Source organism: Homarus americanus, unplaced genomic scaffold (assembly GCF_018991925.1).
Source record: "Homarus americanus isolate GMGI-L3 unplaced genomic scaffold, GMGI_Hamer_2.0 scaffold50564, whole genome shotgun sequence".
NCBI lineage: Eukaryota > Metazoa > Arthropoda > Malacostraca > Decapoda > Nephropidae > Homarus > Homarus americanus.
The window spans coordinates 1031697-1050877 of NW_024715014.1; the positions used below are offsets into that span (position 1 = coordinate 1031697).

General features: G+C 37.7%; 1 long non-coding RNA gene across 1 annotated transcript; it reads left to right on the forward strand.

Annotated features, from left to right (window-relative positions):
- The first annotated feature begins 3974 nt into the window (after positions 1 to 3974).
- Positions 3975 to 10138, forward strand: LOC121880064. Its single transcript, XR_006091489.1, has 4 exons — positions 3975 to 4102; positions 4192 to 4247; positions 8336 to 8423; positions 10004 to 10138. It is a non-coding gene; the product is annotated as an uncharacterized LOC121880064 (long non-coding RNA).
- Positions 10139 to 19181: the final 9043 nt, after the last annotated feature.

A 19181-nucleotide genomic window follows, 5' to 3' on the forward strand; every position in this document is an offset into this window, starting at 1 on the left:
TTGCCCGGCCTGTGAGGTCAACAAGTTGGACAGTGAACGCGTCAGGTGAACGGCTGGCCAGTTGACTGGGCCCCAGAGAAGGTGGTTAGTTCTTGACGCTTGTGTTCACGAATTTACCCGAGTTTACTGGCCTTCATCCATCTCCCAAACTAGTGTGGAGGTCGTCCCAATCTACAAGGCTCTTGGCCGAGAGGAACCTGTGGGTGGAGGAGTTTCAGACGCTGGACTAACGCCTGTGAGCGTCAGTGTCCTACATTCCTCCTCCTTCGCTCAGCTTCGAGTTCCACTCACCCAACTATTTCAATGAACTACGTTACTGTTCACTTTGAAGTGTGAAACTGAGACTACGAACTCATTTCTATTTCCCAAGATTCCCTTTTCAAACTACGTTCTGACTGAGCTGTCGAAGACAAGAATTAAATTGATTTCAAGGTTCAGGATGGCAGTCCCTGGTGGGCGGAGCCTAAGACAAGCAGTAACCGGTTACACCCGTTAGATTGTGGGGTTATGAGATATTGGTTCACACTCAGGATGGGATGGAGAAAGGAAACTCACAATGTGCTCGCTGTATACATATTGTATTGGATGTACAAAGCAGCTTGTTGCTCGGTAGGAAGCATGGTAATAAGCATTGAGTAGAGAGAGCTGGGTGGTGAGGGTGCCCAGAGTGAGGGTACGCGGCTTGAGGGACGCCAAGGTCGCTGGCGGAGCGGCAGCCGCACGGCTGGCGCGGAGGAGGAGGTGTTGCTTGCTGGTGGCACTGGGTAGAAAAGAGGGGGGTCACAGCGGTGTCAGGACTTATAAGACGGGGGTAGGCGCGGGTAGATAGTTGACCCCCGCTCCGTGGGCGGCGCTGGAGGCGTAGACTGGGGAATTCGAGAAGGTTCGGTGCTTGTAGGGGAGGAATCCACTACAAGATTCTCCAAGATACCTGGTCTGCCAGTTCCATTCAGGTTAATTAATTACTTTCGTAATTAACATCCTTACAACAATTTCACCATGAACATCAGATTCTCTGATGTTCATATGTGAAAAAGAGGTCACTTCAGCCCCAGCTTTCACCATCAGTCACAACGTATCTTGAATGCTTCATCTGCAATCAGACATCTCTACGTTGACGCAAAGCAAGGGTGTTCTCTTACCAATTTAAATGCTTGAACAACCTGTGCGGAATTTAGGAATAAGTGTAAAACTGAGTTTCTCAGTAATGCAACAGAGAAAACGGAGGACTCAGATCTTCTGAAGTGGTTTGAGAACGAATGTTTCAACTGGGAGACTCAAAAGGTTTACAGGTTTTGTGGGCATGGAGCATAATATGAATTATTAGGTTTTAACAGAGTAGCCATATCATTATGACCATGACACCATCAACATCATCACTGTCATCATAATCATCATCATCATCATCATATATTAGTTAGATTGACTACAGAGAAAACATTCAATAAACCCAGAAAGGTCGGAGCCAGCCCTTCACAGGTGTCCGTCCACACTACAATGCACCCAACGCTAAACGGACTCTACATTTAACATTATGTATTAACTGTAGGGAATATATTTTGAGTGTCCAATAAGAGTCTGTTTTTTAAGTGTAGCAGATATCACTAACTGAATGATGTTATGGGCAGGGGACCCAGGATGCACCTGGGGCGTACCAACGGTAAGGAGGCGTATCATATGTTCCAACGGGATGAAGAAACTGCACTAGTTGAGACTGTGTGTGAGAAGGACCGAGGTGTGTATGTTGACAATGAGCTGAAGTTCTCGGGCCATTGCGAGAAGAAGGTAAATCAGGCAAATAAATTATTGGGACTTATAAGAAGGTCGTTCAGATATCTAGACGGTCCGTCCCTTGTAACGATCTTCAGGAGTGAAGTGCTTCCCCATCTGGAGTATTGTCACCCCACCTGGTCCCTGAGATATGCTACGGACTGTCAGTTGGTTGAAAATGTTCAAAGGAGGGCCACCAGACTGGTGCCTGCACTTCGGCACCTCAGCTACCCTGAGAGATTGGAGCGCCTGAACTTGCCTACCTTATACTACAGACGGGCAAAGGGGGACCTAGTTGAGGTGTTTAAGCATCTCAGGGGGCAGTACTCAGTTTAGTGTCCTTACTTGGAGCTGGTGGACGCTCACCCCACAAGGGGTCACAGCTCAAGATTGAAGAAGCCACAAGTCCAGAAAACCGTGAGGGCAAACTTTTTCGGAGTGAGGGTTGTAAACTCTTGGAACAATCTACCAGAGAGTGTTGTGACGGCACCGAGTGTGAGCTCTTTCAAGAAAAAACTTGACCAACACTGGAGCGGGTTCAGGTACATTCAGGAGCCGGTGCATGCCTAGTATTTGCCAACAGTGCGTGACAGAGACGTGACCGATCGCCCAAGCGACTAACAAGCCGATCATTGGCGAAGAGGATAAAAGTAAAAAGTAAAAACATATCACAAGTATTGTATTCTAGATTGTAGAAATTTACACTTGGACAACTTAAGCTTTAAATTAGCTGCTTGAAGTCTGGCTAGCACATGCTCTAGTCTCACAAGATGTGAAGACACGTCTGGAGATATGACAATTTTATCATCTAGATACACGAGGACTTCTGTCCCTAGAATCAAGCGGAAGATACTAGTCATTAACCGAGAGAAGGTTATTGGACTGCTGTGAAGACCATAGGACATGCAAAGGAATTCTCACGGTCCCGAGGGTTTACTGAATGCCGTTTATGTAACATATACGCATTCAGTTGCAATGTCAAATTTCATAACATGAGATGAGGTGTTAAGAAATATCAGAGTCTCTGATGTACATGAGAGAAAACGTAAGTCTCATGCATACTGAAGCAGTGAGAAAACGGACGTCTCAACTGGAGGACTCAATAAAGAAGTTTATTGGGCTATTGAGCGTAATATGTATCGTCTGATTTTACGTTAACTAACATGTACGACCATGGTCAGTACAATATATGTACAGATATGGTTTACATCACCAACATTGGACATACGCCAAGGTAGGACACAAGTCCTGCTTCTTTGAGAGGTATTCCTCATGTTATATTGCATTTCACCATTCCCCAGGATGCGACCCACAACAGCTGTCTTACAACCGGTTCCCACTCACTGCTAGGTGAACAGAGGCAACGGGTGTAAAGAGATAGAGAGAGATAACAAATAAGTAGGTAAAGAATACGTACATCGATTTAATCAATAGACCAAGAAAGGTCTTAAAAGTTGAGAAATTAAATGAACATAAATGATTAGTGAACTTATATAGCGATAGTAGCCAGTAAGCACTATCAAACAGGGAGGTACTACTGCTTGGGAAATTATTGGAAGCATAATGTGTTGTCTAATGGTAGACCCTGCTGCCATATGTGACCAAGTCCCAGGTTGATGATCTGACTTACTGCCTCATTTACACACAATTTTAGGGTCTCATTATTGTTTCTTTTACTTTGACAACACAACATACACAATGTATATCGTTTCTCACTCTTAATTTATTTTTTCGTTTTTGTATTTATTATTATTATTATTATTATTATTATTATTATTATTATTATTATTATTATTATTATTATTATCGCCCCCAGGCCCTGATGTACCGGAGTGGGCTAATTCCCATATAACAAAAATCTATCTTTCTAATATATCTATCAATCTATCTACCTTGTTATGCCACAGAAAATATGCAACAGTGAATCAGCAGTTTGTACATCATATACACCAAACATAGTTTCTTAAACAAGTGAGAAGTGTAATTATATTTGATTTATTTATCATAGGAAGATTTTTGAAACTTGTCTCAAAATGATAATTTGGGAACATTCTGGAAAGACTTAGCAGAGCGCATATATCCGGTGCAAATCCTTGATATTTTATAAGTTATTTTCACAAATTGCGTGTTAAAATGTTTAATATTTGTACATTTTGTTTTTTAGTCAATAATTTTTAATATATTGTGGCATTTTTTTATTTACTTGGGAAAATTGTGAGGAAAGTTAATTGATTTGTTGTTATGGTGAGGAGGATATAGAGCAGCCTGTCCCTCCCCGACCACGACCAGAGAAGGAGCCGCAGTCAGTTAGTGAACATGTCTTCTCGTGGAGGTAAGATTATACCTTATATCTCATTATATACACTCGAGCTGAAGTATACCAGTATGAGGATTAACTTACTCCCATTCCTTATGTTCTAGGTGGGAAGAAGAAGCCGCTGAAGGCGCCCAAAAAGCAGGCTCAGGAGACAGACGAGGTGAGTACAGCAGTATGGCCACCACACTCAGAGCTTTAGTTTATATCTATGCTTTTGGTATTATTTTAGTGAGTAAGAGTATTATCGATTGTTTTTATTTTATTGAGTTTGTGGTGTGAACAATAGTTTAGAAGTATTTGGGGGGTATTTTAATCCGTATTGGCGTCTCCAGTAATTTTTTTTTTTTTTTTTATTATTATTCCTCTCTAGTGCTGGTGTGGTAAAATTATCGTTTCCTGTCCTGTCATCCACCTATTTGGAATTTGTTCAAAACACATGAAAACCCATTGTAAAATTTTAATTTCAACCTAACATAACCAAACCTGACCTAAACTTAAAATTTGCCAAATGACCAAAACGATGTTAATATCAGTGGTGTTGTCTAGTGTTGGTGTGACAAGGTGGTGGCGTCTACTGCTGGTGTGATCTGGAGGTGGTGTTTAATGTTGGTGTGGTTTAGTGCTGGTGTGACATCCATCCATTTTCATGCTTGAAGTGTTGTCGACGTACGAGCTTTTCCAGCAACCCTACCATATTAAACGAGGCTGAGTACAGTCGTATGATGTACAAATCTCACCCTGTGTTCTATTGCAATGGCTGAGAATTCAAGTGTTTCTTGAGGAACCTATAACCTTGAGTGAGACAACGTTATGAGAGCAATTTCTCAACCATCGTAAGAGACTACACGAGATTTGTCCATACTACTAGGCACAGTAATTTGTAGACGATATGAATCAAATTAATCTAACACAGCTAACCCAAATACTTTTTAAGTTTGTTGGGTTAGAGTAGTTGAGGTTGGGCTCGATCAGTTTGGTTAGTTTAGGTTCGGTCAAGTTCAGTTAAATCAGTTTGGTTCTGTTATCTTTCAATCTCATCAGTAATCTACTATGACTGGATGCTTTCATTTGCTTTTATGTTCAATGTGATTTTAAATACCCTGTAACCTATGGTAGACCATTTGTGTTCCACCTGAATATGATGAATAAAACTAAAAAAATTAATAAAATCAATAATTTGAAGTGTTCATGGTCAAGGTTCAACTTATAAGGGTTGGCCTAATGTCCCACTACAGTATATCATTGTGTTGAAGTGCATGAAACTTGAACAGGTGAAGTGAAGTGATTTCACTGTGATGAACCAACAATCTGTATATCTATCATGGAGTATAAGGTATTATTTGGCTAGAACAGTATTTTACAAACTGGGGCGGGGTGGGGCACTCGCCAGAAGGTGGTGGGCGGTCAACCTATTAAGTGTGTTAGACTTTATGAAAAGATCAGCACACAGTTCTCAAACCAATATTCTGGCCCAGAACAAAATGAATTTGTTTACAAGAAAACTACAATTAAGAAAAATATTTAAATGGTGCTTGTCATGTTCTGTACATCAGAAAGTTTCTTGTTAACCAGGAAATGGAAGCTAACAATGAACTATTTATTAGACAATTGAACTCTTTAAAGATGCAGTTATGTTTCAAAACTTGAATGGATAACAAATTAATTTGCTACTGACAGTCTTTGTTAACTGGAGATGGTTCGTTATAAATGTCATTTATTCCAGAAAATATTTAAAGGTTATAGTAGTGCAGTAAGTTTTGGTTGTAGAGTCTAGCAAGTCAGAAAAGAAGATCCCATTTTTCATACAAAGCCGTCTTTTGTGACATCATACCTATGAGAAATAGGCTTTTTGTTGTTGCTGTCATGAAGACAGTGCTATTCTTACAATATAATAAAAAAGAACCAAGTGGTGTGATATTATTGATTGCAGTGCAGGCAACTTCATGCTGAAAACCAAGCTCACATCTCATGGATAAAATTAGGTACAGTAATGGGTTTCACAATTCAATGTGTTTTGATTTTTAAGTATATGTACTGTACAGTACTGCTTAAAAATATTTTAAAATCAGCTGAAGAAAATGTTGAGTTTCTTTACACTACACTACTTAGAAAAATAATATAAAGGGGCAGAGCACAATGGACACTGTTCAGTTAGATTGAGAAGGACGTGCCTACAGTATGTGAACCCTCGAAGATCCGGGAAAAGCTGAATGTCCGGATCTTCGAGGGTTTATTATTAACGTTTAGAAAATATGGAGTTAAAACAATAGTTATCAAAAGAATGATTTCATGATTAATAACTTCTGGCAATACTTCAGATAGCATTGGCAGTTTAATTACTTTTCCTTAAGTGTTTTTCTTCCTTATTTGTCTTAGAGAAAAAACTTGAGTTTATTAATTAAATTTTCCCACAATGCCACTGGCTACACACTTGGTATTCAGGGAAATAAAACTATTGGATTGCATAGAGAAAAGGCAACCCAACTTACTTTACCCTATGATTAACCACCATAACCTAACTTACTTCACTTTATGTATGTTTATAAATTTTTTCAGTTAAACAAGGATTTGCGGTGTATGTAGCCTTTACAAACTGTAGGTAATTGTCTATTGTGCTATATGTTTGGTGTTTGTTTGTTGTCTACAAAACAGAGAAATGATAGATAGGCTTCATCCGAATGCAACTTTTGTTCTTGACTTCGACTGTTCGTAATACGTACATATTTTAAAATTTTAGCATCCTCTTATGAAGTGCTGATGCCTTGAAATCATTTGCATTTTTATGTTCGTAATTTTTAACATTATTATTGAGAAGAACCGGTCTAATTATAAATTGTGAACATATTATCATAAATGCAGAGGTAAACGAACATTTTATGGACCAATCAGCTACTTTTTAGCGTAGAAAGAGGGCGTGGCTTCTGGGCCAAGCTAGTGTAAAGTGAGTATAGTTTGTATTGATTTGTCTGAATAAGTTACAGCAAGCCTACACCTTCATCCTTGCAGTAGCTTAACATATTGTCTTGTGGCTACTGCTCACATGGTCATTCATATTTTGGTCCATGAAGCATTCTAGGTCACCAGAAACAATATTAACAGTATCTCATCCATCAACGTCCTTAAAAAAAATTTCCTGCTGGACTTGGCTCAGTCTCCCTTAGAACTTGTATAGTACCATAAAACTACATGTTTTCTTCTAATACTTGTTATATTATGATTATTATGCATATGCTACTCTCTATAAATCCAACATTTGGTATTTCCCAATCTGGTTTAGTTAATTTACTACCAGAGACAAATGTTTTGGTATAAAAGATCAGAAGAATGGCAGACTGAGTTATGGCTTCTCTACTTGCTGGTGGTGGTTACTTATTGTTCACCTAAACACCTCTAAAAGTTCTTCAACAAAACAATAGTAGAAGCTGTATAGTACTATGCTATAATATTTACAGGGATACAGAGCTGGGAAGTGTGATAAGGCAAATATCTGTAGGCTATTGTAAGTGTTTTCAAAAGAATTAGCTTGTCGATAGCTAAGCTTTCAAATTAGGTTAAGATCTGCTACTGGAAAATGTTTTAATGCCTGTTGTTTTTTTCACTGTGTATGTGTTTGTTTTTAATTCATAAATGGGTAGCTGGTGTGGAAAGGCCGGAAATACTTAACAGTGGTTGCGTCCCTGAACCAACAACTTGCGGATGTCACCCCAAAGGATAAAAGTTTTCTTACCTCATGAGAAGACTAAAAATTGGACAAGGAAAGCTTTCTCCTCCGATTACATCTGGCACGACGGGTTAATTTATGAAGTGGTAAAGAAGTCTGCCTCTACATGCTCTGACAAATGGGGAAAAAATAAAAACATTAAACTACTGTACTGTGTGTGGTATTACCGATTCATTGGTTGTTTCGTAATTGTTCATTTCATATATACTCTACCAGAGCATATGGGTTACTGTCAACTTTATAATTTAATTTAATATACTTTTCTGTGTCTCCCATTGGATGGTCATTCTATGTACTGTACATGTATTAAGACAAAGTTGTGGGCACAGATCATGAAGAAAACAATCATTAATATAGTTGTCATTTTTTACATTAATGGTAAATATTATGCTTCTGTATTGCCTTAGGTGATGAATGATTTATCTAGCAAGACCATGTTAGATTATACCTGTACAGTACAGTAAGTAGCAGAAGGTAAACATTGATGGTGTGTATTTAGGAGTAATGTGGTGTTTTCTTTCTTGCAGGATGACAAGGCTTTTGCGGAGAGGAGGAAAGAAGAGGCTAAACAACTAAAGGAGATGCAGGCACGTGCAGCCAAGGGTGGCCCTCTGGGTACGTCTTGCGTTGACTTTGTAATTAACCAAGAATATACTGTATTGTAACTTGTTTTGAAAGTATGGATACAGGGCTTGTCTCCTGTACCCCCAGTTCACTCATGTGAACGACTGCCTGAGTTTACAGTCTGGAAACTGAAGGCAGTCATGTGCAACACTGACCACTGTCTCCTTGTCACTGGCCACACGGTCTCCTTACTACTGTTGTCTTGGTACGAGTCAGTGGCGTATTCTTAATGAATGCAAGGTCTGCATTGGATGCCTAGTAGAAATCAAAATATATTTTTTCAATAGTATCTTCAATACTACAGATTTAATATTAGTCTTAAAAGTTTTCGCTCAGGAAAGTCGAGGAGACTCGGCGTCCCTCAATGCATGCACAAGGATAAGCCGCATGCCCTCAGTGAACATACAGTCAGTTCTGCTATAACGCGATAGTTGTTTTCTTGTAAAACATCGTGTTATAGAAATTCGCGTAATAGAAATAACAGGGCTTATGGAGAAAATAGGGTTAGGTGCAGATTACTCGAAATCGAAAAAAATTTCGTAGTTAGCCTAACACAAAGGATAGCACAGTCTAAACAAATGTTACATTCATATCTATTAATGAAATACAGTAAATGTTACACTTTACCTTGAAAAAATAAGAATATAACTTGATGGGGGAGAAGGTTGATGTTGAGGTGTCATGCAGACCCCTTCAATAGACTATCTCCACTAACCACTAAAGTGCGGGGACACCAATTTTAACATTTTAATTGGCTAACTCCAGAAAATTTTATTTGCCTCAGAGGGGACCCTGTACATGTATTGGTTGTATTGTACCTTGGAAAAGAAAAAATGAGTAAGATTTTTAAATTCTAACTTTTAAATGGCAGCCATCATCAGTAGACATTTCATGTTTCATGCATTCCCTTTTTGCACAAATGGGGGCAGAGTAGTGCATCCTGAGCTGCTGTTTAAAGGTTAATTTATTAACCCCCTTCCCAAAAATCATGGTTGGTTTTGAGGTTGAGGCTCTGGCAGTCAGTGGTTGAGGAGCCGCTGCAGTGATTAAGTCATGCTGGGTTATCCGACACTTATACAACCTAGTGATTTTTTTTTGTCTGTTTAATTCTCTCTACAATATCTTTTTTTTTTTCACCAATTCTTTACAAATCAGTGGGAAGTGTTCTTATAGTACTGTATATAATATGAGAATACTGGTGATGCTTGAAGCTCACCCATCCTATAAGCAGTATCCACAATTGTTGCCCAACTGCACCCACTGATCACCTAGGCTCGAGTTCTCATGTCAAAGCTGATCAGAATATTATACTTGAAGTGTCCAAAATTATGACTAGCCATGGCAAGGTGACTTTTATTTACAGCCGTGTCCATGATAAATTTAAATCGTTAAACAGCTGTTGTTATTTTTGTGTAGAGGTCTTATTGTTACATTATTATATGTGGTCAAGTGATGAACACATTTACCAGCCTTTTAGGTAATTATTTGTCCTTATTTTCTTTGCTGTCATTTCCTTGATTGTGAAATCTTAGACAGCAGTTAATTTGTTTTGTTTGTTTTTTTTTTTCCAGCAACTGGTGGTATCAAGAAGAGTGGGAAGAAGTAACATCTACTTCATGCACATTTGAGAACTCGACCCCCTGCCATTATTTCATTTTAACATTTCATCTGAGGCATTTGTTTCACAAAATAAAAATAAGAAAATAGTTTGCGTGTCATATCCTTGAAGTAAAGGCATTTAAAAAATTTGTGGTAAAAAATCCTGAATAAACTTGGTATAGTAGCAATATTAAGACTGCCCACACCTGACCTGTACTAACAAGCACCTTCTGTTAAGGAAAAAGAAAAAAAGTAGAACTATATTTAGGTGTGGTTTACTTGAAGGTGTTTTGTTATCAGACCAGACCCACACTCTTGGATGGGCATGCACAAACCTACATTGGTTAGGGCCTGCATGATTATTTGTGGGTGTGTGGCCAGTCCATGGAGAACAACAAGGTTGAAATTGATTTATTGTGAAAATGACAGTTTTGAAAAGTGAACCCCAGTTACAGCACTCATGCCCACAAGTACACTAACAACCACACCCATAATGTTCAACCATGTGTGAGACATTTTAGTATTGTATTGTGTAATGAAATTCTCAATTTTCCTGTGTTGGTGGAAATTTTATTCCTGTTAATGTGGGTTTGTTGAGGCCAGGTGAAAATGTGGCATAACTAGGGAAACTAGTCTTTAACCTCTTAACTATTGGGATAGCACTTAATATTTTATTTGGCTAATGCCAGGCAATTTATTCAGGAGTTAATGAGAAATATTGATGTGAAGTGTCAACAAGAAGCAGGTTTTACTTTCAATTAAAGTGATAACAGCCATTGTAAATACGTCACATTGTTCATGAAAATGGCCTTTAATCTTCTGAAAGTGATTGACAATATACTGTACTGTACACCATTGAAGGAAAAAGAGCAGAAAGTTGTAATCACCTGTGATTACTGTTGTCCCCAAATATATGTAACTCTGCCATCATTCAATTGGTCTTTGGTATGCCATGTCACTGTCCAGTCAAGGTTAAGGAGTAGTGACACCTGTGGCTGACAACACTCATGCATGTAAAGGAAAAAACACTGGCAGAAACTGTGTTGGTTGAATATTGTATAAAGGAAATAATTCTTAATACTATTTTCCTGCAAGTTTTTGAATGGTGTGTATTTCTTATACTGTATAGGGTTAAGAAAGTGTATACGTTTGATTGTCGAGATGTTTGTGATAACAACAATGTTTCGTTTTTGGTTTTTAAAATGTTTAATGTAAATGAGTGATACAGTTTGGGGCTGCCAATTATTGATTTAGAGTTGTTTAGTTAATGTTGCAGTATAGTACAAGGGGTCCCTGAGTTACGAATGGCTTCCGTTCCTTAGGACGTTCTTAAGTCGAAACACATGCAATGTGCAAACCGTACTTACAGAACAATGTTTAAAATTGCACTATATCATAGCCTATAGTACAGTATTTCCATGCTAACCTTGCCTGTAAGCCACACCCCTCGTCTATAGCTACAAATACCCGAATGGTTCTCCTGAGCGTTTTTACCTCCCCGGGCTGCGAGTACTGTATTTATATCGACATTTTATGATAAATATTTAAAATTTTCGAACATCCTCTCTGATAATGCCTTAAAATCATATGCACTTTGATACTCCGGATATATAACATTACAGTATTTTAGATAACGGGTTGTTTACCAATTGTGAACACATTTAGTGTAAATTTTCTAGGAACCAATTGGCTATTAGTGTAGAAGAGGGGCGTGGCTTACAGGCCAGGTTAGCATGGAAAGGGTTAGTCCTTATATACATTTAAAATCACTGAGAAAAGAAGAAATAGAATGATGAAATACAGTAAATGAAAGTAAAAAAATAAGTCCTCGGGTAAATAAAATGCTGTGAATTTAAAGTTTAACTTCTTAAGTCACGATAAGCTAAATAAACTGCTGATACTATGATAACTAAAATTAGAAGATATACTTCATAATAGAACTCGGCCAACTGCACACATTCTTTTGTCCTTTGCTTAAGTTAATCATTTGTATTGATATACAGTATACTGATAAAAGCACTGGCACTTACGGAAGCCGTAAATATTATATAATATTTACAGTGATGCAAATATACTATACTGTAGTTTAGTCATATTTTTCTAATTACTGTACTGTACTGTTCAAATCCATATTTATGCAATTTTCTTATTGCAGTTATGTTAGTTCAGCAATCAAGAGTAATAATTAAGCATATGCCATACTGTACTTGTGTTGATTAGTCCAATGTGAAACCTTTGTCTCCACATATAGATAAGTTAATGAGTCTCTTTTACTGTGCACACCTACAGTGTGGGGTAGACACAAGGCTGATAATAATCATAATTACAATTATAGTGCATTCACAATCAAAATTGCAATCAAAATAATCTTATCATAATTAAACTTTACAAAAAACTATTCATAATCTAGCTTCTATACTTTTTAATTGTAATTGTATCCATTTTTTTTTTTTTATTATATTACAATTGCTTCAAAGGTGAGGTGCTTCCGTGTCTGGAGTACTGTACTGTACTGTCACCCCGTCTGGTCTTCGAGATATGCTAGAGATTGTCAGTTCATTGAAAACTTCCAAAGGAGGGCCACTAGACTGGTGTGTGCAAAATGGCACCTCAGTTACCAGGAGAGACTAGAACACCTGCAACTGCTTAACTTATACTATAGACAGGCAAGGGGTGACGTAATAGAAGTCTATAAACACCTCAGCTGGCAGATTCCTGCCTCTAGGGGTTACAGCTTAAGGTTGAAGAAGCTACAAGTTTTAAGAAAATAAGGCAAACTTTCTTGTGGGCATTGTAAACTCTTCCAACAATCTACCAGATTAAAACATTAACTATCTATATGTATCCATCTTAATACAGTATCTATCTAGACAGTACTTTAAATATTTTCTTAATCAGTGCTAACAACCCAGTAAGGTAATTACTGCATTTTGTACAGTAGTTGGGGGAAATAATTTATCTTTCGTTTTCCAGGTATGGTTTTCTGAGTCATGTTTTATAGATTTGAAAAGTATTCTATTATTCTTAGGAATAAATGTCACTAAAATTTAAGTAATTTTGTGATATAATTGAGTACAGTATCAGTAATGTTGGTAACCATGTTTGGTCAACAGATTGATAGAGTTGGTAATGGAGACAGGAGGAGAAAGTGTATACAGTACAAGGTGGTGGTCTCCCCAAAGTTTCTCATTTAAGCACTGGTAAGAATGGCTGCCTGTCATCATTCTAACCTACCGTTCATCATATTTATGGTATGTTTTATTTTTAATTTATTCAAGTGGTTAAATTTATACTTAGGCAAATGTATTCATACATTAAGGTTATTTATTTATAGATTAGATCATTGTGATTTAACATGCTGAGGACCACATTAGTAGTATTTTTCAATAAAGTTGTCATAAGGGTTTACAATTGCATAAGCATGTTTAGAAACTATGTGCCAAGACAGTGCAGGTAAACATCAAGGCATCTTGACCAAGGATAACGACAAAGTTGTCAGATCCTTAATTCAGGAAATATTGTACGAGTTTGTCAATAGAATTGGTTGATAGTTTGAGGAACTTGTGCCTTAAACGAGTTTACTGTAGTGCCATGATAAAGTGAAGTTTAGTTACTGTACTATAGAGGAATGGTGAAGTGAAGTAGCTTAGGTAATATTGGAGGAGATGGTTAGCAGTAGAAATTAGTTCGGGAATTCGTTCAAATTTTCCAGATATATTCTTGGGATGTTTGAATGGTAATTATTGACGACATACCCGTCGCCGTTTTTTCAGAGAAAATTAATTAATTAAGGTCAGTGTGTTTTGCAGAGGACACAGTCATAGTATGGGCAAATGTGTTAAAATGGTGTTACAGGTATTTCTAAATTAAACCTAACCTGACCTTAGTTGATAAGAAACAAAAGTGGCCAAAGCGTTGTTAGATGACTGCACCAACCTAACCACAGGAATATACTTAACCTTACCTAACTTCCTAGCCTGGGGGCTCTGCTCCCCCAAACCCCTTGGCATATTAAACAGAAAGAACTCAATGTAATATGGTGTAATTTTAAATTTTTTTGTGGGCTTGAGAGAAACCACGCGGACCAAGCAGCTCGTAAAAAACACTTGAGCGGAGGACAACATGGAGCGTGGATCAGGCCACTGTACCATTTTATCACCGAGAAATATGAAGTACTGTACTGTAGTGCCTCTAGTGTGAGCCTAGGAACTTAATTATCTACCAAATAAAGCATTTTGCCCAAGAAATGAATATCATATCCGAACTCAGCGATGAAAATATTGAAAAAATATTCATCAAAACAAATTAAGCTGCAATGGGTAAGTCATTATTATTATTATTATTATTGTTTTTGTTTTTATTATTATTAATGTTACAAAATCCAAAAATGACAATATAAACAATTATCTTGTGCATTCCATCTGAGGGTTTCATTACTCTTGAGGAGAGAAAGAGACAAGACATGTTGAAGGGAGAGTGAGCTGTTGTCTACATTAGTGATTTATGACTTCTAGTGTATATGTAGTATATATAGTGATTTAAGGGCGATTGGGGGAATTTTTAGGAATGTTTTTGACTTTTTTGGGGTTTACGCGAGGTCCCAGGAACGTAACCCTCGCGTAAGTTGCAAGTCTATTGTACATTACCTATTGTGCTATATGTTTGGTATCATTTGTTTCTGTTTGTTTTATGTTTGGTACAAAACAAAGAAATAATGAAAAGACTTCATTCAAAAGCTATTTTCATCTTTGACTATGACCTTTTATAATAAATATTTTAAATTTTCTTACATCCTCTCTGAAGTGTTGATGCCTTGAAATCATTTGCATTTTGATAATCCAGTTATTTAACATTATTTTAGAGAATAACAAGTCTGCTTACCAATTGTGAACATCTTTAGTTTGAATAAATGCGCGGCTATATGAACATTTTCTATGAACCAATCGGCTATTTTTATAGAAGAGGTTCGTGGCATACCTGCAAAGTTAGTGTGGAAAGGGTATAGTTTCTGACAATTTAAAAAACAATTATGCGATGAGCCCACCAGGGCACTGGTCAATGACCCACATCAGGGCCTGGGGGACGAAAATATAATAATAATAATAAATAAAAATTAATACAAAATATTAAATACAAATATAATATAATGAAACAAACCCCTTTATTTGAAGATATTTTGCAATGCTATTTTTCTAAGGGTTTTGTTTTTCCTAGTTTTTTTGTACCAGCTTTCAGTCTCATTTGATCAATTTTATGGATGTTTTGATTTTACAAACATATCTCTTCGGAAGTTGCAATTGTACATTTTAAAGCCATGACACAAGGCATTTAAGGCTAGGAATTGAGACTCGACCCCCAGTTGTAGATTCTCCATTTAGCTATAGCACATTTTATCTTTTATAACATGGATAGGCATCCATAGGTATTATTTTATACTCCATGGTTAGTTAACTCAGAGGCTGGCGGCTGAGCAATTTATTAGCCCCTGTCCAGTGGGTTACATATATTAGGTTTATATAATTACATCACCCAAGGTAACTTTTCCCGTTAGACGTGAGTAGTCATCAACTGGACATATGATAGTGTACTGTATTGTATTCCCACTGTGTCCTCACACCTTGACTGGAGTCATCAGTTAAAGTTCGTCCCATTTGGGTTTGAAAACTTAACCCATAAACATTTATGAATGTTGCTTCCAGTTCATCTTTAATCAGTGATTCCAACAGGTAACCGGAAAGCACAACATGATTATAGTGATAATGATAGTAATGATGATGATGATGGTAGTGATTATGTTGATGGTGCTGCTGGTGGTGATGATGATGGTAGTGATAATGATGATGGTGGTGATGATAATGATGGTTCGTACCTGTACCGATGACGATGTTACACATTGTTGGCAATTACTAACGGGCAGATCCAGAAATATCAAAAGAAGGGGCCCAAGAAGTTGTGGGTGGGGGAACTTAAGGTGGCATCACACTAACATTTCTAGTGTCAACTTTTCCATTAATCGCCCATTTTTTCACGAATCGTTGACTTTTTTCAAATGGTGCAGACCGTCTGCACTGACGACTCGGATGACAACTTACCGGAGTCAACTCAAGATCTATAATAATTGATACTGAAAACAGTTGTAAAAAATAAATGAATTATTATTTAAAATGTAAAGCTAAAATTATTATAAAGTAATTTTTACTCTTCTTCCCATGTTAACTCATTATGTTTAATTTTGTGATTTTAAAAAGGTAAGAAAATTTAATTTGTTGCCTACATTTTGACGATGCGGGAATAACTACAACATGACGGAGCCAACAGATAAAATAATTTCCCAAGTATGGACACACCTCTCCGAGGAGTTCTTGGTGGACCAGATAAGGCAGTGCCACTGTCTCTGGAATCACCAAGACTCTTCTTACACCAAAAAAGACTTGAAGAGGAAGGCCTGTAATGAAATAACTACTCCTCCAGCAAGAGTTTCCAGAGCTTCTCAACATCACAGCAGGTAAGCTATTAACTACTCTTCATGTCTTGTTTATACAGTAATGGTAAATTCCAAGGTTACTGCCACGTCTTTTATGCTTTTTAGTCCATCGATGTTGGAAAACAGCCACAACAAAGCGTAGAATTGCTGTGCTTTCTTCATCAGTTGGATCCATCTTCTTTGTTGACAGTTGTCGAACGACAGAAACTGGTGAGTTGGTTCTGAACACGTGTGACGGTGCACAACAAAAAGATTGATGATTTTCTGAAAGTTGGCAAAAAAATTGACGAATTAATACAAGTGTGACCAATGTCATGGGCATTTTGGGGCCATTTTGAATCCATGTGCACTTGATATTAGGAGATATTCGAGTTCAATAGTAATTACTTTATACCATACAAAAACGCCTGAGTACAATACTGCATTAAAGAAAAAGTATTGGAATTTTCTAATGAAAGGAGGGGTCTGACCCCCATGAACACCCCCCCCCCTCCCGATAATTATGTGCAGTATAGTCTGCATTTACGCGGATTTTGTTTACGCGTTTGGTCATTCACGTGGTGCCTTGCCAGAATGTAAATGCTTTAATTACGCGGTAAATTTGGTCATTTACGCGGTGAGCGGCTGGAGAGGTCCAGACCGCCGCGTCATTTTTTACCCACACTGTCCATTCTTGACCATATGCGGGAAGCGGCGCGGTGAGTGGTGCGCATTAGACCGCTCGTACGTTATCGCTGACGTCATATGACGTATCGGACTGTGATTGGGCCACGCATCCTTACCACCCACTCATTCCCTCTGCCGCTAGCTGTGATTGGTCTAATGTAACATGACGTGCCCTGCCACCAGAGGGTAGAAGTCGCTGACCTAGCAGGGCCTGTCTCATTGTTCTCAGTCCGCGTATACAGTTCTCTCTTGTGCCTGCTATTCCCCTCACAACTCACAATGGCTTCAACGGGACCCCCACCACCAGGGAAAAACATTGAGTTACCTGGACCAAGCCATGATAATGTGAAGGAAGTCATCGAGTTGGGGGAGAAACTTAAGCTCATCCTTGACAACGACCCAGGCAAGCATCGGCATGAGGTGTCTAATAACCATCTGACGAAATTTATGGAGCTGTATACCCAGATCTATCTCGACGACAACAATGCTAGTCGTCAACGTAGTATTGAGGAGTTCCTCGCCCGCAACCCACCACAACCAGCCCAAGTCAGTGATAGTGATATTGACAGTGAGGATATGGACTTTGAGAGATTTGTCTGGGAGGCCCTGCAAACCTCTGCGAGTAGTGAAAGTGATTCACCAGAGGGCAACTAATCTGCCCTCTGCTTCGGAACCAGCCGCCATCCACGTGTGCCGACTCAGCTTTTCTACTAACGTAAGTGTTAAAAAACATAATATTATTGCTATTTCTCTTAATTATTAATTGTGTGTGCATACCATCATAAAATTAAGATGTTATTTTTACTACAACGTACGTATTGTGTCGGAAAAAGTGGAGTTTGGGGGTCGGCCCAGTCTCTATTTCAATTAATCCCATATGTTCTGTCATTTCATTTACGTGTTTCTCGTTTTACGCGGGCCTCCACGGGTTCAATTGACCGTGTAAATGCAGACTATACTGTACTGGATCTCTGTTACACACGTTGGCAAGTAGTGATCATGTATTGGCTCCAGAATGTATCTGTAGCTGTACTAGTATTGGTCAAGTCTTTATTTTGAATTAGCTTACAGCACTTCGAGTGTGTATGTACTTATGCACTGAAGACATAAGCAGTATGTGTACAAGTGCATAGAGTAATTATAAAAACAATGTACATAGACAGTGTAGTGTTCAGAGAGAGTATCAAGTTCAGGGAGAATCTCGATTTATCTTTTTTGTCTCCTAATTGGTGTTGAGCGAAGATCATAATTAAATCAAGGTTAGATTCTCAGAACCCATTAGAAGCCATTTTTGCTCAATATTAATTCTCAACATCTTTAGTGGGGAACATATCTTGTACATTTTTATGTGCTTTTGAGAATTAAGTAATAGAAACGTAAGATTTCTAAAATTTTATTCAGATCTGCATATGATGGTACAATAAGTAACACTGTAGTGGTACAATAAACTATACTACATAAAGTGGTGCAATGAACTACTGTACACTGTAGATGTGGTATAATCCAAGGAACAGCACTACATATAATGATACAACGAACTACACTATATATTGGTACAAACTGAAAAAACTTTGTGTATTTTTTTTACTACAAGTCACATAATAACAATAACAAGATCTCATCCTAAACAACGAAAACAAGCTAAACATACATCCCATGTATATAAACAGCATTTTGATAGTAAAGTATTGAATGAGTGAATTTGTATATGCAAGATGAAAACGTAAAAGAAATCATAAAAGAACCCAAATTTACAGTTATAGAAAGGTCAAATTTCTCTAAAGAGTGGACAATGTTGGTTTAGATGTTTATCGCATTTCAGGAGGACTCTCAATGATCAGCATAAGATTTGTATATTTATAATTGACACTAGACTCAACTGTTCATTTGTGATGTACCTTAAAAAGTATAGGACAAAGACAAAATCTAAAAAATTAATCCCTGCGATCATTTTGAAATTTGATATCGCAGCATTACATAATACAGAACTCTAGTGTTTT